At 39.4% G+C, this 23052-nt stretch overlaps 1 protein-coding gene and 1 pseudogene across 1 annotated transcript in view; both read right to left on the bottom strand.

Moving 5' to 3' along the window:
* PCDH15 (protocadherin related 15) overlaps positions 1-23052 on the bottom strand; it is a 1645434-nt gene that overhangs the window by 1273756 nt on the left and 348626 nt on the right. The window lies entirely within an intron of this gene.
* Positions 22277-23052, bottom strand: part of LOC112807986 (dnaJ homolog subfamily C member 21 pseudogene) — a 1347-nt pseudogene continuing 571 nt past the window's right edge.

The raw sequence follows: 23052 nt of genomic DNA, 5'->3' as shown, positions 1-23052 counted from the left end.
ATTAGGTGCAGATATCCCCCCATGGCAAGTAACATCTGGAGTCATTGCTCATAACTGAGAGAACACAGACATCTAAGAAGATATTCATCTCCCGCTGGGCAGGGGAACAACTCTTGTGATCAGTGGATACCGTGGAGTGAATGTTTGTGTGCCCCCAAAATGAAGATGTTGAAATCCTAACCCCCAGTGTAATGGTATTAAGAGGCGTGGCCTTTGCAGGTAGTCAGTCACTGCATGTGGAGTTCTGGTGCATGAGATTAGTGCCCTTGTAAGAGCAGCATGGGGTCTTGTACTCTCCGTCTCTGTCTCCCTCACCCGTCCCTCCCTCTCCACCATGATAGACTATAATGAGAAGATAGTCATCAGCAACCCAGAAAGAGCAACTTCAGCAAGAACCCAACCATGCTGGCACCTTGATCTCAGACTTCCAGCCTCCGGAACTGAGGGAGATAAATGTTTGTTGTTTAAGCCAGTCAATCTGTGGTTATTTGTTGTAGCCGGAACTAAGACAGTGAATCACACTGGACTCCACTGCTATTCACCCAACTTGTCAGATGGCTCGCTCCTATAGAATTTCGATTTTAACACTAAACGGCCCACTGCTTAGCCCAAGAACACAAAGTTCCAAATTACCTTGAATTCCCTTTGTCCATTTCAGATCATTCTGACATCCCCCAAGAAGTCAGAGTTGCTAGAAAAGGGTTCTAGCCATAACACAAACATCACCATTATCTAGCTGTAAAAACCCAGATCTTGGAACAAGTATGTGGTATACATGACTGAAAATAGGTATAGACCACAGAGGACAAGGTGTCCTTACTTTTGGATATATCCACAGTAGTGAACTAGGTGTCTATAATAGTGAAAAGTGTACTTCCAACTCTTAGATATTTACGGAAACGATTTACATCTACCATTCTTGGTTAGATATCCAGCACTAGATTCTCCTGAGTTTTTCCCCCCAGTAATTCCACCTCCTACTCAGGCCTGAAAAATATGGTAAATTCTTCTTTCTTAGAGTTTCAATGTAGTTAACTCAACACTCAATGGGACAAATCACAGTGTACACATATGACAAAATAGAAAATAATTAAGCATACTTAATGTGACATTTTTGAAAAATCAAATAAATTTGGTGAGTGTAAATACATAGGACAGTTCTTCTGTCTTGGTTTATTTCTATTTGAATGATCTCTAAATAAACAGCAAAAAGATGGCTCTTAAAGAACAAATCTACAAATGATTTAGCAGACTGCAAAAGATAACACTTACATGATTACAAAATCTCCTTTTATTTTTTTTAAATGCCTGCCTTGAATATCTTTTTTTTTTAAAGATTTTATTTATTTATTGAGGGAGAGCATAAGCAGGGGGAGCAGGTGAGGGAGAAGCATGCTCCCCACTGAGCAGGGAGCCCAATATGGGGCTCGATCCCAGGACCCCGGGATCATGACCTGAGCCGAAGGCAGACGCTTAACCAACTGAGTCACCTAGGTGCCCTTACAAAATCTCCTTTTAAGAAAGAAATTATAGAGATAAATCAAGAGTATCCACTTTACGTTGGTAAAACATAGGTCCATTTGCCTTTTATGTATTCCTAATTATATCACTGCGACCCATCATTTGCCTCATGAGCACTCACGCTGTCTCCAATGCAGATGTTTCCATCAGACAGTTTTGCTGGGCAATTGGTCAGGCTCAGTCTGTCACTAAATGATCATGCGTGCACACAGACTGCATCCGGGTCACTGTTCCGGATCCCTGCTCCGAGTCACTGATTCCTGGGTGAGGAATGGGGATTCTAACAGTCTGGTCATCAGAAGGCTAATTGTCTATGCAAAAAGACAGACACAAAGAGAGAAAATAATAAAACAGATGAAAAGATAACACTAAAATGCTTTTTAATGATGCTGTTTCTCTTTCTTAAATACGTTTTGAGGTTTTCAGGATATTTTTCTCAGAAATTAAAGAAATATATATATATAGGGCGCCTGGGTGGCTCAGATGGTTAAGCGTCTGCCTTCGGCTCAGGTCATGATCCCGGGGTCCTGGGATCGAGTCCCACATCGGGCTCCCTGCTCCTTGGGAGCCTGCTTCTCCCTCTGCTTCTCCCTCTCTCTCTCTCTCCCTCTCTCTCTCTCCTCCTCTGTCTCTCATGAATAAATAAATAAAATCTTTAAAAAAAAAAAAAAACGAAATATATATATCTAAACACAAAAACACACACATACAAAAAAAAAAAAAAAAAAAAAAAAAAAAAAAAAAATGAGATGCCATGGTTTTTCTAGCTTGCTTGTGAATGGTGGAAAGCTCAAATGCCAAATCGAAGAACAGTGACAGTGTTCTGTACATATAAATATTCAATTAAATATATTTTAATATATGCTGTTCAATGTAAAAAACAAATATAAAATACTTCTACATAGTAGACAATGTACAAAAAAGGCATAGTAAAGAATAGACCGAAACTACTACTATCCAGGAGTCACAGAATGAGCGAAGAGATGGAATACTGCTTTTCCTTTTCCTCAGGGACATGGAACTTCTCACAGAATGACAGGGGATAGTTTCTCTAATATCACCTGTTGGCTATGGGATGGCTCACAATTTCCTGGGGCAAGAAAGAGTGAAGACTGCGCCAGGCACTGCACTATGTAATCTACACAAATACTGAATTTGATCCTATTAGCTCGGCGTGAGGTGTGTGTGTGTGTGTGTGTGTGTGTGTGTGTGTGTAGCTAGCTAGCTGAGGCTGAAGGACTGTCGGTAGCACACCCAGGTTACGTAGCTAAGAAAGGCTGAGCTGAAGTCAGGACCCAGGACTCGCTCCCTTCTAGATCCAAGCTGCTAAACTCTTAGCAGTGTTGTCTCATGAGGGCGTTGACAATTTTAAGGTTTCGCTTTTTTAATTTATTTTTTTAGAGAGCACGAGGGCACAATCAGGGTCGGGAGGGGCAGAGAGAGAGAGAGAATCTTAAGCAGACTTCGCACCCAGCACAGAGCCAATGTGGGGCTAAATCTCACAACCCTAAGATCATGACCTGAGCTGAGATCAAGAGCCGGACGCATAACCAACTGAGCCACCCAGGTGCCCCAGGGTTTTGCTTTTTTTAATTGAAAAGTTAGAGGAGAAGATGCTAGAAGGGAGGAAATCTTGGTCATAGAGCATTAAAGAATTTTCTGGAGAAGGGGGGGCATCTAGAATACATATATAATAGCCCCAGACATTGAAAATATCCTTACCAAATAACACATTAGGCAAAGGTCCTGGTCTGACTTTTAGGAAGACAAAAGACCGGCGTCATTGTCCCACATAAAGCAGGAGGGGTCCCACATTCGGAGCGTTTAAGGTCTGCTAGAACATCATGAAGGAGATAAAATTACACTTGGTGAGCATGAGGTGATGGTGAGTTCTCAACTTAGGATAGGATGAAGTAGTTAAAAACCAGAACGAGGGGGCGCCTGGGTGGCTCAGATGGTTAAGCGTCTGCCTTTGGCTCAGGTCATGATCTCAGGGTCCTGGGATCGAGCCCCACATCGGGCTCCTGGCTCAGCGGGGAGTCTGCTTCTCCATCTCCCTCTGCCTCTCTCCCGGCTCATGCTTTCTCTCTCTCTCTCCCAGCTCGTGCTTTCTCTCTCTCTCTCTCTCTCTCTGTATCTCTGTGTCTCAAATGAATAAATAAAATCTTAAAAAAAACAAAACAAAACAGAATGAGGACATCAGGGGAAAATCACACTTGGAACTGGAGTGGGAGAGAGTGCACAACTACTAGTGTATAGTTTTCTGGGGAAACAGAATGGAGAGGTTACAAAAAAGTTTGCTTATAGATCTTTTTCGAAGCAACATGCATTCATGGTGGAAAACATAACAACTAAGAGTTGGTAACAGAACGCAGGGGAACATTGCCTGAAAGGGAAGTTTATTTCCCTGGATAGTCTATCAGTTAGCAGCCATGTTCATAACGAGTATGATACAGTGTATTTTCATATTCTATTGAACTCTGCACAGCTTCCCCCAAACACACAGCAAATGAACAAGAGCAGAACTCTAGGACTTTATTTAATTCAATATTGCATAAATATTAAATGCAGGCAGGGAATTGTAAATGGCAAAAGGAGACCTTGCTGAATCTAAATTGTGATGAAAATACCATGGGGAAATTGTGGTCCCAATTTGCAACTTAGGAAGATAATTTATGTGAATAACAATACCAGACTCTTCAAAAACGTCCACTTAATGGTTATTTACCCGGTTTTGTTGTTAAAGAAGTTTGCTGTTCAGTATCGTTACCTGTCTTAGGACAGTTCATGTAGGTGTAGCTCATGACATAAGCCCTCATCCTATCCCAAAATGAAATCGATACATCCACTCAGTCGGAACTGTTATTTTTCAAGCCATATTCTGTCCTGTGACTAGCACAATGCTGGCACTCAATAAATGTGAAAACGGATAATTAACTGGCAATAATAATCAACATTCCGGCTTTAAGAGGCTCCCTCAAACATAGGCTCTGCCTAAAGTGAGTTCTGAGTGTCTCATTTATTTCCAGATTCAAAACAGCTTTTACTCACATCACTGAACACTGGGCTTGAAGTACCTTCTGGGATGGATTCCTTTGTTCAAAAGAAATTGCCCATATCTCACTGCCTCTCTGAATGCTCAATGTTAATATTTCTTATCACTTAGCCTCTCCTTTTCCTCCACAAAATCATTCAAATTCAGGTTAAAAGTGTTGCTTAAAAACCTGTGTCATCTCGGATACATGTATAGACTTGACACATGTCCATTAAATGTCGACAAAATGGAATATTCTGATATCTTGTCCTTAATTCTCTTTAGAGATGTGGGAGCCACGCCGCTCTGGACCACAGTGCAGTGTGTTGTGGAAAGTCCCAGAGCCAGCCCCACATGAAGCAGCGTGCCTGGCCAGAGCGACTTCCGGACGTTCCACCATTCTTCATCCTGACTGTTCTCTTTACTACTTGCCACTGCACCTCTTTCACTTCAGCTCCTCCTTCGACTCTGTCCTGGTAGAGTGAACGATATGCCATCCTCTTCAGCATTAAGAAAGGTATGCTATTGTACGTTAACAGGCATGGACCTGTGCAAACCGTCAACGGAAGGAAAGCGCTCCCACCCCTCACTGGGCCATGTTTCTCTACGCTACTGGGATACTGATCCAACACGCCAACTCCTAAAACCCCCCTCAGGCCTATGGCTTCTGCATCTCTGGGACAAGAACGAGAAAACAGGCAAGTTTCAAGTTCTCTGGGTTAGTCTTTGTGCAACAACTGGAAAAAAAAAAACACATAAAGTTTGCCATCATTCACCTGGGTTTTCTGTCTTCTCACATTCTGATATTCTTGGAAGCAAGCAAGATCAATGTGTGAAAATATAATCTTGATCTTCCAGTGGAATTCACTGCCCCAAGAAAAATGTCGGAATAAGGGAATCCATTAATTTTTAATGGGAAAATGATTTTGTAGAATCTAGAATGTGCAGAAACGTGGGTGTTTATCTAAGCCAGGCAGCCATCACAATGGCAAAGTCTAAAAGAAATATGATCATTTTAGAAAGTATAGTAAATCAAATCTGTGCTCTGGACCAAAGGCCTTCCTCCGGGTGACTTTATTTTTGTCCCATTATTGTTTTCTTAAATAAATGATACAAATTTTCTTTCTGCCTCGGCAGGCTCCCCTTGCTCTGAAGTGTTGCACTCTTTGAAATTGGACCAGTGTTAGCAAGTCATTCATGCAAGAGATGAAAATCGAAATAGTTTTGCATGAGTTTAAAGCACAAAGCTGGCTGTCAAAAAATCAATCACTCTTTAGAGTGTAACATAATGTGTAAAGCATAAAGGTAGAAGTTATTGCTTTAGTTCTCTTCTCTAGGAGAAGAAAATAAGAGTTTAAAGATAAATTCTACTCACTTGTCCCCTTCTAGAAACATACCCTGTAGTGGTTTTGAACCTAAGATCCTCAAGATAATGCAATAGGGAACTACTAATATGGATGTGGAAGTTATGAAAAATACAAAGCAAAATAAATTAAAAATAACTGAAAAGCAGCTAAAAACTCAAAGCATCTGTATTACTGTATTATTTTCTTTTTTTTGAGATTTTTTATTTATTTATTTGAGAGAGAGAGAATGAGAGATAGAGAGCACGAGAGGGAAGAGGGTCGAGGGAGAAGCAGACCCCCCGCTGAGCAGGGAGCCCGATGCGGGACTCGATCCCGGGACTCCAGGATCATGACCTGAGCCGAAGGCAGTCGCTTAACCAACTGAGCCACCCAGGCGCCCTACTGTATTATTTTCTTACAGTGGAGTTATGCAAATCACATTTGAAGGTTGTGTGTGTATTTCTAGATTTTGATTCTCCTCTCAAACTACGGAAGTTTAGAGTCTTCTTCAACCAGATTAAAATTCAAAACACCAGGTGTTCTACTCACTTTGAGCTGCTGTAAAGAAATACCAGAGATTGGTAGTTTCAACAACAAACAATTATTTCTCACGGATCTGGAGGCTAAGAAGCCCAAGATCGGGGTGTCCACAAATCCTGGGTCTGAGGAGAACCCACCTCCTGGTTTCTCACTGTATCTGCACGAGGCAGAGAACAGGGGACAGGTGAGCGAGCCCTCCTGCCTCTTCCTTCAAGGACACGAATCAGTGCCCTCTGTGAAGGCCCCACTCTCATGACCTAGTCGCTTCCTAAAGGCCCCACCTTCTTACACCATCTCAGCAGGAGTTAGGATTTCAACCTATGAATTTTGGAGGACACAAACATTTAGTCCACAATACCAGGTGATTCATAGATCGTAATTCCTTTGATTTGCGTTTAAAAATCTTTTCTGTTTTAAAACACTTTCAGTGTGGCAATGTTGCTCCAAGAGAAAGAGAGGCTCTGGTAATGACTTCATAAATCTGAGTGTTCAGCAAAAATTGTCTTTTATCTCAGGATAAATTTTAAAAGGGATGGCACTCCAGCTTGATCAATACCATAAGATCCAATGCCTTACCTGGCTGTAATATTTTTCTCTGGTACGCCATGATGGACAGCATAAAAAGAATTTGTGAAAATCAGTTTCCACTTTCCAAAAATAGTTTTGTTTGTTTGTTTGATCAGAGCATGCATTAAATTTCAACGGAAGCCTCAAAAAATCTGAGCCAGAACATATTCTCTGCTGGCAACCATGCTTAGAAGGCTGACCTTGGGCAGATATGCAGTTGACAACCAGCACTCTGCTCCGTCAGTTCCTGGCACCATGATGATGCCAAAATCCTACAAAGAGCAGAATCTTGTCAACGCTTTCAACCCTATTTTTCTCCCCAGAGTAAATCGCTCATCATGTGTTTGACCTGGAAGTCTCTGGCCCTCTTTCTATTCACTGATTCACACAGACGAGTGAACGCTCAGGTACAGATATCCACACACTTCCATTTTCAAAAAGATTTGCATGTACCTCCCAGGTAAGTATGTGTTTGATGCAAGTGAGGTGCTATTCTCAAGCTATTCTTCTGCTGTCTCTTTCATCAACTGATGGTGCATCTTGGAGTTTGTTCATGTCAGTTAAGGAGAGCCTATTTTATTCTTTTAAATTCCTACAATGCAATCTTTAGTGCAGTCTGGAAATACTTTATCTAAACACCCACATCTGTCAGCCCACAGAGAGCTCGCATTTTCATTACGGTGAAATAACACTGGTGTGGAAATCCTTCATACATATACTGATGCAAAAGCAAAGGTATTTCGTCAATGTGAATTGACAGAAGAACATGGCCTGGTGAAAGATGATACGTTCATTTTCAACCTCAAAGACAGCCAAATTTACGTCTCAAAAGTTCTACGTGTTTATAAACTTCAAGGAATGTATGAGAGTGCTAACCAGCATATTATTTAAGGGTTTTTTTTTTTCATTTTGCTCAAGCTGATGAGTAAGTAGGAGCAGTGTAGTTCTTTATTTGTATATGGTCATTATAATTCTACTTAAATTTTTTGGATTTGTAAGTTCTTTTCTTATTAAATTGGAATCTTGACTTTTTTTTTAAAAGATTTTATTTATTTATTTGACAGAGACACAGCAAGAGAGGGAACACAAGCAGGGGGAGTGGGAGAGGGAGAAGCAGGCTTCCCGCCGAGCAGGGAGCCCGATGCGGGGCTCGATCCCAGGACCCCGGGATCATGACCTGAGCTGAAGGCAGACGCTTAACGACTGAGCCACCCAGGAGCCCCTGAATCTTGACTTTTTTGTAATTGATTATTATACCCTTCCCTTTTACTCAGTAATTATACATTTATTTATATTTGTATATAAAATATGTCTATTCACTTTTACATACATTATATTTATATATACATATACATACATATAAAAACTATATATGTAATAGTTTCTTTCAACCTGTCATTTGCATTTAAATGTATTATTACAGAGATTTATTTTTTAATATTTTTGAAATGTATAGGAAAGTATTCCCTTTATTCTCTAACCGCACTGCATCACATTACTATCATATTTTTTATTTTTTATTTTTTATTCATTATTTATTATTTACTATTGAGCGTGGAGCCCAATGTGGGGCTTAAATTCACGACCCAGAGATCAAGATCTGAGCAGAGGTCAAGTATCTGATGCTTAACCAACCGAGCCAGCTAGGTATACCCCTGTTTTTTTCCTAATGTTTTAATCAGATTTGTCAATTTTTTAAAAAAGCTCTTGGGTTTTGTGTCTATCTCAGAAGTATACCTTCAGTTCAAAAATTATAAACATATCTGCTTGTTTTCTGCTGAAACCTATTTTACATTTATCTATTTAATCAATCTGTAATGTGTTTTGAAGCATGGTGTGTAATAAAAGCTAACACGCATGAGATTATAAATGGAAAAGTAGCTAATAAACATGGATAGGAAGACTTAATATTATGAAAGTGTTAATTCTTAGGATGCTTGGATGGCTCAGGTGGTTGAGTGTCTGACTCTTGATTTTGGCTTGGGTCATGATCTCAGGGTTGTGGGATCAAGCCCCTTGTCAGGCTTCCTGCTGGGTGTGGAGCCTGCTTGGGATTCTCTCTGTCTGTTCCTCCCCCATTCCTCCTCATGCTCTCTCTCTCTCTAAAAATAGAAAAAAAAAAAGTCAATTCTTTCCAACGTGCTCTCTATATTTAATGTAGTCCCATTCAAAAAGCCAACAGTACTATGCAAAAGAGTAAAACTGGACCACCTTTTTACACCATACACGAAAATAAATTCAAAGTGGATTAAAGACCTAAATGTGAGGCCTGAAACCATAAAACTCCTACAAGAGAGCACAGGCAGTAACTTCTGTGACACTGGCAGTGGAAACACTTTTTCTGGATATGTCTCCTGAGGCAAGGGAAACAAAAGCAAAAATAAACTATCGGGACTCCATCAAAATAAAAGGTTTTTGCACAGCAAAAGAAACAATCAACAAAACAAAAGGGAAACCTACTGAATAAAAGAATATATTTGCACATGATATATCTGATGAGGGGTAATTATTGGAAATACTTAAAGAATTTCTACAACTCAACATCCAGAAAATAAGTAATCCGATTAAAAATGGGCAGAGAACCTAAATAGACGTATTCCAAAGAAGACATCCAGATGGCCAACAGACACATGAAATGGTACTCAACATCACCCACTCATCATCAGGGAAATACAAATCAAAACTACAATGAGATACTAACTCACACCTGTCAGAACGGCTAAAATCAACAACACAAGAAACAACAGGTGCTGGTGAGGATGCAAAGAAAGGGGAACCCTCCTGCACTGTGGGTGGGAATGCAAGCTGGTGCAGCCACTGTGGGAAACAGTATGGAGGTTCCTCCAAAAATTAAAAATCAAGTTACCAAAAACCAAATTTCTGAGGAAACAGAACCTTAAGAAAGGGAAAGACAATACAAATTGAGAAGAGCTATCTGCAATACATAAGCCAGCAAATAATGACTATAAAATTCAAATCGATAAGGAAAAGATTTAACCACTCCAAGGTTGATAGAGTATCATTACTATCATATCCACACACACCTGGATGGTAACAGTACAAACAAGTGAATACAACCAACCTTCCAGATCATAGGAGCATGGAAACGTAGGCGAGGTATATGGTTGTCATTCAGCTACACACCATAGTGAAAATGAATGAACTATACTTACATGTGGTACAGGACAATTTTAAAATATTTTGCTGACAAGATGAAATATCAGAAAGATAACATATGGGACAAGAACCGTTTTACACAGCTCAGAGTCAGGCAAAACCAAGCAAGATTTTGTTTCCTCAAACATATGTATGTGTTTTTTTTTTTTTAAGAATAGCAGTTACTTTATGAAGTGTTAAGAGAATAATACAATGTAAAAATACATACAGAAGTGTACATTTTAGGTAATGCTCCAGTTCTTGGGCTAGGCAGTGATTCTATGGTGTTTACTGTATTATTTTAAATTATTAAATAAAAATGGAACACATGAAATAGAGACAGCCCATGTATGATCAATGATAATAGCACTTCGTAAGTCAAATATTATGATTGATTTTATTCTGCTCCTCTGAAGCCCTAAAAATAATCTATTTATATGGTTATTTTTCTAAAAGAAAAAAAATGCACTGTCAAACAATATCTACTGAATATTCCATCTATAATAATTTTCATATAAATGCAGCATTCTGATTGTTGCATTATAGATGTGCCGCTCACAACTTCCTGACGTAGTGGTAATACTGTGTCTATATTTCCATGTTAAATTTAAATGGAACATATTGTGTCTTTGAGGAAACTCATGGTGATACTATGCTGTAATTCTAGATGTATTATATACATAAATATAAGCCAGTTAAACACCTACAGACATAATGGTCTTATGTTTTTTTTCTTTTTTTGATCATAATTTAAAAGAAATGCTGATATTTGACAGAAGGAAATTCTGGTTTATATTTGATTTTCTATTTAATGCTTGAAACAAAAGATTCTGGGCATAATCTTAAATCTCTTTCTCCCTTCCTTTATTAGCTAACCCCAAGAATCTACTGCTACAAGGATATATGGATAGCTTGTTATATCTCTAGAGTCTAAGGAAAAAAATGAGTGTGGATTTTAAAGATTTTTCTTACTCTCCTTAGAACAAGCACAATAATCTTATTAAAATCATTTATAATCAGACACTTGTAAAAAATAAATGTAAATATCAAAAGGACCTCAGAAATTTACATAAATTCTTACAGGCATATTTTGCTACATGATCTGTTCTTATGCACATCAGAAATATCATTAAATTACCAATGTTACAAGTATATATTGCTCACTAGGCAATATTTATAATTCATAGGTTTGAAGTTATCTTATTTTTATTTTATTGGGATAATTTTATTGAGATAATCGAATATTCACATGCAGTTGTAAAAAATTATATAGACTCCTGTTTCCCCCAATGACAGAAACTGGCAAAACTTATAGTGATAATGTACTAGCAATGTCTGCAATCCACAGATCTTGTTCAGATTTCCCCACTTTTATTTGGAAAATTAATTTTAATTAAGAATTACAGGTGAAGGAAAGGTCTGTCTTCCAAGACTTCTTTGCTAAAGCAGAGGAAAGTCTGGTACTGGTTCTAAAACTTTTACCCAGAAACTGGGGTGTGTGGGTGGCACCATGGGTTAAGCAGTGGACTGTTGGTTTCAGCTCAGGTTGTAACCTCAAGGTCATGAGACTGAGACCTGCATTAAGCCCCCCATCAGACTCCTCGCTCAGCACGGAGTCTGCTTCAGATGCTCTCTCCCTCTCTCTCTGTCCCTCCCACTTGGGTGCTCACTAAAATAAATAAATAAATCTAAAAAAAAACAAAAAACAAAACAAAACCCAAAACAAAAAACAAACAAAAGCCTTTTACCCAGAAAGAACTTGTATATTTCTGCTCATATACATTGAGTAAAACAACGAAAAGAGGAAGTTCTCAAAACAATATTTTTGATAACAAGGATCATTCACAAACAACTAGACTTTTATTTGCTATGTATTTTTTTCACTTTGTTTCTGAAATCATCCAAATGATATTTGTTCCACAAAGAAAGTCTAACTACTAGGTAACATTTCCTCTCCTTGGATTGGTGAGACTGTTACAGAGAGTTTCAGTGACATTCCCAACACAGCCAGATGCCAACAAAGATGTATTTTACCAGACAAACATGTTACAACCTAACACAAAAAGGAGCGCAAACAAAAAGCATTAACACATCAGAACACTCTTTGTTCAATAAATCAACAACTGCTACATCTCTTTGCCTAGATTTAATTCTACCTTTGGAGAAAAAGGGGTTGGAAAAAAAAGGACTATTCACCTACTTCTTTCTTTTATCATATTTAATTCTTATTTACATTAATTTTTCAAGCTTATAAAATATTGCACCTAACACTAGGACTTATATACTTCTACAACTTTAGTTCTTTCATTAGAAAGAAAAATACTTTTTGTAGGTAAAAACAATTTTAAAAATACAATAATTCAGAAAAAGGGACATTAATTAGCTCTTAAAAGTAACATGGAGGAGTCTAAAATATCACTGGACTGATAGTAAAACCAAGAACCAAGGGATATAAAGCTATAAGAATCTATGGCAATTTAGCCTAAACATTTGAGGGAAAAATTTTCCCTATATTTTCAGAAGCAGTTAAAGCCATCGAAAAAGAAGAATAATTTAAAGTCAAAGGAACACACACACACTCAGATACACACAACTACAGAAATGAGTAGACTACTGAAATTCAGTCACTAAAAAAATCTCTAAAATATTGTTAAAATTAGTTAAAATGAATCTATTGAGAAATCAAAATTTTCTATAAACCAAAGTCAGGAGACCTACTAATAATTTATAATTATCTTCAATAAGTTATTTTTCATAATTTCCAATGACCTTCATAATTTTCAGTAAGTATATAATTTCAACCAATATTCAGTGAAACAGGGAAGAAATCTATTTGAACACAAATGGATGTTTGCCAATTCATGCTTGGATAGAACAGAAAGTGTGAGAGCAGTATGAGGACATTTCATTTAATAAGGCAAAAAGATTAAAGTATAAATATTGGGGACCATGACAGATGTTTGATTTTCAACTATCATGAAGTTTCAATTATTTATAGACTCATCTAACTTGTAGGCTGCATCTAAATGTGTTATAAACAATTCAATGGAAGAGAAAGACACAGAGAGAGTGGGAGGAGAGAGAGAGCTTTTAATTAGAATTCACCCAAATCAATTATTTGGTAAAAATAATTTTCTTTTCCAAACAGCCAAACTGGGTAACACCCATTCCCTCTTGTCATTTTTTTAACTATGTATTTTGACCCTCGTGTCTCCTAAAATGTCACTACCTAAGTCTTGAATTCATTCATGCCTATAATTTCATTTGCATCAAATTACTAATTGATATAGGAATCGAGTTACATGGAGACTGTAGCTTTACCAGTAAAGTCAGAGGTAACAACAAGAAATCAGGCTTTGCCAGTGAACCACTAAGGTTTTTTTTTTTTTTTTTTTGGCTAGGAGAGTTTGCAGCTAAATCCCAGAAACATATAAAGCTATTCTTGTAAAGTATATGGCTCATTCAGCAATGCACATTAAAGTGAACCACTAAAGTATGCTGATTGATCAATAAAGTCTGTGGCTCCATTTGTAGAATGTGCAAAAATTAAACCATTTCACTATTTGGTTCACTGAGTTAAGTACATAATGGCTCAAACAGTATATTATGTATTTGAAGTCAAGCAAATTGCACATTGCAATGTAGTCAACCATGAAAATATGCTATTTCAGTGATTAGCTAAGAATATTAAATTTGAAATAAAATTTGTAATTTGGACAGAAAATTATGCAAAATACTAATTAGTCTGAACTTCTTTTATCTGTCTTCATTTTTTATAAACTTTTAATATCTAAGCATTGATTTAATGCATGATTCTCCTTTGAAAGCAACATGCTTGTTAGTGCATACACAAAAATGTATTTATTACAGTTTTAAGACTTTACAATATATGAAAGAAATGCATAAACTCAATAAATAGGAATGTTTCCCTAACTGAAATTAATCTTTAAAAATCTATTTATAGGTGCTCCAGGACCAGTAGTTATGTCCCATACCAAGAAATGGTGCCTCCCAGGGTAGGTTTTTCCAGGAAGGATCAACACTTTCCCCTGATTTTATATGTGGTAATAGTTACAAAATGAATGTCGCTTTTAAGTGAGGGTTTTGGAAGATGCTCTTTTCTAGGGACTGTGGTTTAGAGAGTTCAGGGCTCCAATTCCAGCAGCATCTGGGAGCCTGGACCCATAACATCATTTGGAAACATTTGTAGTAAGGGCAAGGTTTCTTGTCTAGTAGCAAGCTGTCAGTGGATGGTGAGTTACAGATTTAAGGCAAAGAGAATCAGTTCAACTGAACAGAGGTTTATAATCCTCTGCTACTTGGTCAACACCAGGCATATAGCAAAGTATCAAAGAAGATCTCTTCTCAAAGTATCTTTTGGAAAAATGTATTACATACAGAAACAAACCAACAAAAAAAAAAACAATATATGAGGAAATAATTATATGTCGTAATACATGATAAAGAGAACCGAACTGGTTCTGTGACCTTTCATAAATAGGGAAAGCTTTGTGAAGTTTATGGGACACTCTTGATAGGCTTGTGCAAAAAATAAATGATATTTCTAGATTTTAATCTTGCTATATCAAGAACACTGTGAATAATAAAGTTGCAAATTCAAGTTGTTTTAGAAACAGTGTAGCCCATCCTACATCTCATGCCCTGGGTACCGACCAGAGAAATTGAGCTAGAGAGCTTGAAGCGTCCCGATTCATTGTGTTGCCTGCAATACGCCCCAGAAAGTTAGCAGTTCCACTTGGAGAGGTAAAATATAACTGGATTTTGAGATAACTTGAGGATGGAATGGCTTAGCTTTAATCTGTTCATCGTCAGAATTTGCTATCGGTTATCAGGAAGGATTGGGATAGAATTGCGGCATTTTAGAAAATTGGATTTGTTTCTACACAGAGTTTGAGGAAGAAAGAGATTATGAGTTTATGGAAAACTGCAGCTACAGTCGTATTAGTCGAGAGAAGAGAGCAAAGTCTCAGTATAAATGGGCCACAGACCGGACCAGATGGCAAAGGAAGGACAGAAGAGGAGAGAGAATCTAATACGATTCTCAACACACAATTCTGGAAGATTCGATTTCTGAGACGTGCGCAGACAGTAACGAAATGCTTTGAGAAATGCAGGGGTGGGGTATGAGGACACAGGGGGAGGTGCTGCACGTGAGCCGCACCAACAAGGACGGAGGCGTGCAGCCTTGGTCCTCCTGGGAGAGCCGGGGGCAGAAGCCTGAGAGCTCACCTGCATGCGTGGCCGGCTTGGCAGTGAGCACAGCAAGGGAGCACGGACAGAATTAGTAAGACTGAAAGATACCAGGCCCAGAGGAAACAGAGCCAGCAGGATGCAACAGCATGAGCACCAAGAAAAATTATTTTTGAAGTAATTGTGAAGTTTGCCATGAAACCAAGAGTAGAAGAATTGGAAAAATTATGCCATAGGGCTTCATGGGAAAAACCATGGTCACTTTATAACTTCACATCAGAATGTAGAAAGTTTTATATCCCCTACCCTCATAAACGTCCCTTGATATGATGTATGTGCGCGTGCGTGCACGTGTGTGCCCGTTTCCGTGCATAAGGTAATCAGGAGGGGTGTGACATAAGGAAAAGGAGACAGCGAATATATAACTGACCAGTAACATTTGCCATCAAAAAAAAAAAAAAAAAAGTGAGGGTTAGACTAACACAGTACGGCCGAAGAAAGAATTGTTTAATGACTGGGAAACCTGATCACACTCTAAAATGAGGGGAAAGGGCCATTAATAAAATGACGTAGCACCTAGTGTCTGAATGCCTACGATGTGTCCTGAACAGTCATAACTGAGGAGGAGGGTGGCGGTGAGCAAGAGAGCGGGGTCATTGCCCTCAGGGAGCTTACATTCCGGGGGAGATTAGCAGTACATAATCAGGCAAAGAAATCCTATAATTCCACGTAGAAGTAGTGTTAGGTGGAAGCTGGAGGAGAGCGGTGGAATGAACCGCCCGAGGAGGAGCCCCGTGTCCCTTGAAGTCCTTGAAGGGGGTGTGGCAGAGACAGGAGCTGGAGGCTGGGGTGGTGATAAATGCATCACACGCTGGAAGGCTGGGGGCACAACATCCTGACCTCATGGCTTCAAGACCCCGGGGTTGACAGGTGTAGGGGCAGGTGCTCTGCCTTCCACCTCTGTCCCAGGGTAACCCCCAGACTCATCACAGTGCACGTGCATGGTGGGTACAGCCCTCGACTGTGGAGAAAGGTTGACAGGACGGTTCTGGTACAAACCTTGTAAGGTCAAAACCTCCCCCTTCCAATCTGCAGGAGGGGTCTCCCAAAGGATCAGAAGCACCTCCATTAGAGACCAACCCCCTGCCTGTCACAGCTCCTCCCAGCCCAGAGAGACCCCATAATATCCAATCCCACAGCAGCCTAGGGCCGGCTCCACGCCCAGGAGCCCTCTGGCTCTCCCACCTCGAGATACACTGCTTTGCCCTTGCCACTTCCCTCTGGCTGTCTTTATTACAACCCAGACCCCCAAGTAAATCCCCTGGTGCGGGATCCAAGGACCGAGACCGCCGTTCACACAAGGCAGACTCCCATCCACTGGGAACAACGAGAACATGAAAAAATAAACAAAAACCAAAAAACTATTCATGGATGGGAATGGTATTTTTAATTATATTAACATAAAGAATCTCTTGGAGGAAATGACATTTGATCAGGAATTTGAATGCGAAGGACTCATTAATTTCCAGTAGAGCAAATAGCAAATAAAAGCCCTTCTTCAGGGACTACCAAATTTTCAGGAGTCTGGTATATGGTATAAGCGGGCAAGTGGTATGAAATGAGGTCCAAGGGGGTAGGTGGAGTCTGAAAGACATGGGATCATGTGAAATTTTGTTAAGAAATGTAGTCTAAAACTTCGAGCAGCCATTGTTTGGTTTTATGCACGGTAATGACAGAATCTGTTCCTTTTGTTTGCTTTGTTTTGAAAGGCTCACCTTTGGTATTTCATAGGCAACAGTTTACGTGAGTAGGAATAGAGATGGGGAAGTAGGGGAAATTACTGGAGTATCTGTGTGAGAGATGCTGGTGGCTGGAAATCAAAACTGCTGTGTACAACATGAACAATGGTATACAGTGGCCCTGATTAAACCTCAACGGTTTATAAGACCAAAAAAGTACAATGGCTAGATTCGGGGTCTGTTTGAGAAGCAGATCCAATATGGGACTGGTAGATAAACAGGGTGTGGGGACTGAAATACACAGAAGAATTAGAGATGATTTCTAAGTCCTTGGTTTGTTTTTTGTTTTTTTCTTTGTTTTTTTTTTTTAAGATTTTATTTATTTATTTGACAGAGAGAGACACAGCAAGAGAGGAAACACAAGCAGAGGGAGTGGGAGAGGGAGAAGCAGGCTTCCTGCCGAGCAGGGAGCCCGATGCGGGGCTCGATCCCAGGACCCTGGGACCATGACCTGAGCCGAAGGCAGACGCTTAACGACTGAGCCACCCAGGCGCCCCATAAGTCCTCGATTTGTGAGATAAACAATTGGGTGAATAATGCAGCAACAACTAGGTTGGAAAGACTTGGTGAGGTGAGGCTTGGTTTGGTCAGGAAGGGGAAATCTAGCATAACGATACAATGTAAGTTTGGTATGACTATTGAATATTCAAGAGGATAGATCAACCAAGAAGTGCAACAAGGGATGTGAACCTCTGGAGACCAGTCCGTATTTGGATTGTGAACACAGAAATAATAAACATATAGAAGCTGCTGAATACGTAGGACAACATCTATCCTAGCAAGTAATGCTGAAGAGAAAAGGGAAAGGTCAAGAATCAAATCCTGGGCTCAGAAGGGGGAAAGGAAAAGAGGTGTGTCAGAAGCTAGGAAAGCATCTCGAGGGACAGGGCGTGGTCAGCGTAAGGGGACAGCGGCGGGGCAGTCACTTGATTTGGCAAATCAGGCACTTCCACAACCTTAATTCCCCCTGGGGGCAGAAGCCTGGCTGGAGTAACTCAGGGACAGGAGACCTAAGGACAGGGAGACAGCAAGTGTACACCTTTTTTACTAAGTTGCTAGGAAGAAGAAAAGAGCTACGTAAGAGCTACAGAGGGAGGTAATCAATTTCTAAAAGATGGTTACTAGCACTTATTTTTAGGCCAATGCAAACCATCCACCAAGAGGAGGGGAGAAATGGAGGGTGCTAGAAAGCTCAGAAATACTGGCAGGCGCGAACTTTCTGAGTGGGAGCACGATGAGGTCCAAAGCACAAACGGAGCAACGCTCACCCGGAGAGTAGGGGCACAATTGTGCCTTGGCCACATCTGAAGAGAAGCCAGAGGCTGCTAACAGCGCAGGTTTAGAGGAGCCCGTGTTCCCACGGGGCTAAACTAAGGGGCTGCAGTCGGATTATTTCCATTTGCTCACTAAGTCAGCAAAGGTGACAGAGAAGGAATGGCGGTAAGGAGCGCTAGAGCGGGGGGAGAGAGATGCTCATAAGCAAAGAAGGGATTGCCTCGTGAACAAGGAAATGACCCCCACATTATTCTGGAGAAGAAATAAAATTGAAAAAAAATTACTGGCTAACATGTTTGACTAAAAGAAACAGAATTTTAAAACATTAATGGATTGGTGAGACAAAATTTTCCTCCCCCCCTTTTTATAAATCAATGTTTCCATAGAGTTTAGTGCATTAAGCCAATTTATACAGTCTCTTAAGATTAGTTTTTACTTGTAGCTGACTTCATTAAAATATTCTTCATACCCATTTGGAAGGCAAACCTCTAGGTAATACTGCAGGATGTTAAAGTCATTTAAATACAAATGACATATGCCACATTTGCATTTAACAAGTTAACTTGGATCCATCCGACCTGTAAGGCTTTTACAATGTTACAGAAAGGACAGATAAACAAAATCTTTTTAAGTACTGGGCTTCAAGTCTCAAAATGTAATGCACCATGTGGAAAGACAAATGCCTCTGCTTCGATCTCTGTAGGAAGTTTGGGCTGAAATCCACATTGCAACTGATGTGTGAACTGTGTCTTGTCTAATGAACAGATTCATGGTAAAATCCTTTGGGCTTGTTAGCTTTTCTCCTACTGAATAGGGATACCTCTGGGGTAACCTGATGCTTCACAAACAGTATTGCTAAAGATGAAATCTTTAGGTGGTTAAGAAACAAGAAAAAGCACAGTATACCCAGCTATGCCATTCCTTCCGTGCAACTAATCACAATTCCTCAGGCTTTAATTAAGCAGCATGAGGCAGCCCAATTAATTCAACATATGCCCCGATAAGGCCTTGCCAAATTCATGGTTATGACACATGAAATGCAATTGGTATGAATCAGAATGCCCCAGCTTCTCTCAGCCTTCCATACTAAGCCTACTACTGTTTCAAGGCTAACTTTTGGTCACAATGGCATCCCACCACTGAAGGATGAAGTTGTGAACATCGAGATAAAATGGGCATAAGATGTCTGGGTGCAGGCTGCATGCATCACCATCCTCATACTGTTGCTTGCGGGTGTTAAAAAGCCTACTTACTGTGAAAACATCCAGTGTCCCCCTTGGACAGCCGCTGAGACCCCGAGAATCACCATGTTACACCCACCTTTTTGTAGGCATTTGGTCATAGCATCTGTGGAAGCCAGTATTAAAATGTGAGTGTGTTCATCAGCACACTGTTTCACAAATACACCACTGATACTTAGCTAAGTTTGGAGGAAATGGGCCAGCAAGGATCGTGATCTTAAGGGAGAATTATTCCTAGTAGTTTCCCGAAATGGCTTAGACTACTTATAATTTTAAAACTTTTAACAAGCCTAGAAATTTCTGTCCTTGAAACATCAAAGCCGAGATGAATTATAAGTTTTTGTAAATTATATTAAAAATAAGTAAATTTTAAACTGATATCCAAAAAGTATGTGTATGTTATCTCATTACTTGTGAGATAGGGACATTTAAAAATTCCATAAAATTCCGCTTTTGGCTCCTTTTCTTGTTTTCTGTTTTTGCTAGGACCTACACTCCCACCTTACACATGCCTCATACTACAAATAATGTATGTCCTCCTTGTAAGGGACAAAGAGGTAATGATTTCCTCAGAGTCTTCCAGCACAACAGATAACATCTAAGGAGTGACCAGACCTAACCAACATGTGCATAATCCAGGCCACCGATGCTAGACATCTCAGCTCCAAGACCCCTGGCTCCAAGGAATGAGTGACTTACGGAAGACACCTGGACACCTGTCCTTGTTCTAACCGGTCCCTGGATGCCTGCGAGGACACATACACCAGACCACAATCCTCAATAAAATTCCCAGGCCCCGAGAGCAAAGACAAGACTCTCTCTCCCTTCCTCAGTCTCCCAAACACTCTGTCTGTACCTGCTGTCTCTCTATACCTTTGATAAACTCTATTCTCACTCCTTCCTGGATTGCAGTTGATTTCTATCCTGCACATAGCCAGGGACCCTCTTGGCTGATCCTGTGGGACCCCTCTGGGTCCTCAGACCCAGCCTGCCTGCATCACTTGTTAGAAGTCACTGATTAAAGGTCATTTTTCATTGCATTGGCAGCAAAAGAAATTTTGATCTACAGAAAGTCAAAGCCAAAATCAGATCATTTCTGGTTTCTGCACAGTTTCTCCTACAAATTCAATTTCACTGTTGGGAAAACGATATATGAGATATATATATATATATTTAACCTCTGAAGACAAATCCTTAGATGGGTTATTAAAATAATGTAAAGCAGTCTGAGAGATATGACAAACAAGGTTTATGTAAAACTTCAAATTTTAAAAGAAAACAATTATTTAGGATTGTCAATAGAGAAAGAAAAATCTTTGTGATTTAGTTATGGTACTAGAAAAAATACTTAGTTCCCACCCTGATAATCCCAAATATGAACCCATCTCATGCTATTCCTGGCTACACAAGTCACTCTTTAAATATTTCATCTCATCCAGGTCTGATACACCAAAAAACAGCTTTTCTCCTACTGAATAGGGATACCTCTGGGGTAACCTGATGGTCCACAAACACTATCACTGAAGATGAAATCTTTATAAATCTCTATATCTAAATAAAGGAGAAAACATCCATAACAATGAATTAACTTTTCACTGTAAATTCCATGAACACACACCTATGTCTTTTTTGTTCCTATTTCCAGCCAAGTAAGACAGTAATTATCACTTACCATATTTGCTATACAATAGTTCTTGAATGAATGACTCCTTCATGTGGCACTTAATCCTCACAATAAAATTCTTCTCAAGAACAGAATGACAATTTTATATTTATGTCGCTATAAAAACCTGGGTTCAGAGAAGCCGACAGCCACGATGAAGAAAAGGTAGAGGCTCAGTTCTGATTCCAAGCCCTGTGTTCTCTACATCACGTCATAGCAGCCCATGATTCCTGGGTGACATTAACCGAGAACTCGCTCTGCTCCAATAACTCCTCTAAGGACTTCCAATGTGCCCATTCATACAGATATTATTAAAACCTATAGGTTGACACTATTCTTACATTATTTTACGATGGTGAGACTGACTACAGAGAAAATACATTACTTGTGGGGGGAAAAAAGTCATTTCTCCAGGATTCAAGCCTAGGCAATATGACACATCACTGCCCTTTTCAGCACCACATTATATATCGACATGCCTAGTTCAATACTGATTCATTAAATAATCACTGAGTCAGAAAGTAGGGAATCAGGAGTGAAACGCATTGTATCTACTCTGAAAAATCTAACCAACCAGGTAGCTGGTCAATAAAGCACTTAAAGGATATGTTTCTATGTATCTAGAAAGTTATTTTCATTAGAGGCAGGATTTTAGTTTTGTACACTGCCCTAACACCATCAATTTTTTATATGTTAAAATAATTTAATTCTCCCTGTACATTTCTGTCCATGTGAGCCAACAGAAATCAAGAATGTATACTTTACAATATGTACCTGTTTTGAGACATTCAAGTCAATTCAGATGGCAGAATAGAATTCAATCACTAATGAAATGTTTAAAAAATATATATTAAACAAAAAAATGTTTTTACAAGATAAAAATTGTCTTCCACAACGCAATAAATCGCAGAACACCAAAATTTTAACTCTTTAGATGACTTCAGTTCAGTTTTTGGTTTCAAAATCTAGTGACAATCAAAAAGGAAAAGCGTTGGCAGAATTTCTGTTTTTACGTTTCTCTTTCTTGCTTCGACTACTTGTTACACTGTTTAAAGAACATGATGAAGGTGCTCTTGCATGACCTGTGGCTTTCAGATGGTCAAAAAGTTTATTCCTGAATGGAAATTCACTATGGCAGTTTGCATAGCTGATAAGAACATCACTCACTCTCTGTGGTTCAGCAGGTACTTTGACAGATTTTTTTCATATCTTTGGCTTTCTCTCCTTTGGGTTTAGGAGCATTCTTAGCTTCACTTTTTGGATCATCAGAGTTTGACAGTCTCAGTGACACTGATACTTTCTTGGGCACTCCCATCCAATTCTTTGGCACGGTCTTGATTTAAATTAGATATCTTCTGATTCAACCTTTACTTCTTCTCCAGTTCCATTTTCATTGAAATTATCATCATAATTCTATGCTGATTTCTGTTTCTTTTTCTTCTGCTTTTTGGAAAGCTTTTGTTTTGGTGCATCTTCTACTTCTTCCTCAGAATTGGCATTCAGTGGATTTTCATCAGTTTGAGGTCCTGAAAAATTGTCTTCCTCCTCCTCCTCTGTTGTTTTAACCAGGCAACCATTTCTCGATGCTTCTTTGATTTTTCATGATTCCTCATGGCCTTTTCCGTCTTGAAAGATTTGTCACATGCTGGGCAGTAAAGGTCATCGTACAGCTCAGCATCCTCAGCCTCATCACTGTCTT

The sequence above is a fragment of the Callorhinus ursinus genome, unplaced genomic scaffold, assembly GCF_003265705.2.
Source record: "Callorhinus ursinus isolate GAN/ISIS: 27379988/994484 unplaced genomic scaffold, GSC_fseal_2.0 scaffold32, whole genome shotgun sequence".
In the NCBI taxonomy this organism is placed as follows: Eukaryota; Metazoa; Chordata; class Mammalia; order Carnivora; family Otariidae; genus Callorhinus; species Callorhinus ursinus.
Note: the sequence above shows the minus strand (reverse complement) of the source record. Positions and strands in the feature narration are given on the sequence as shown.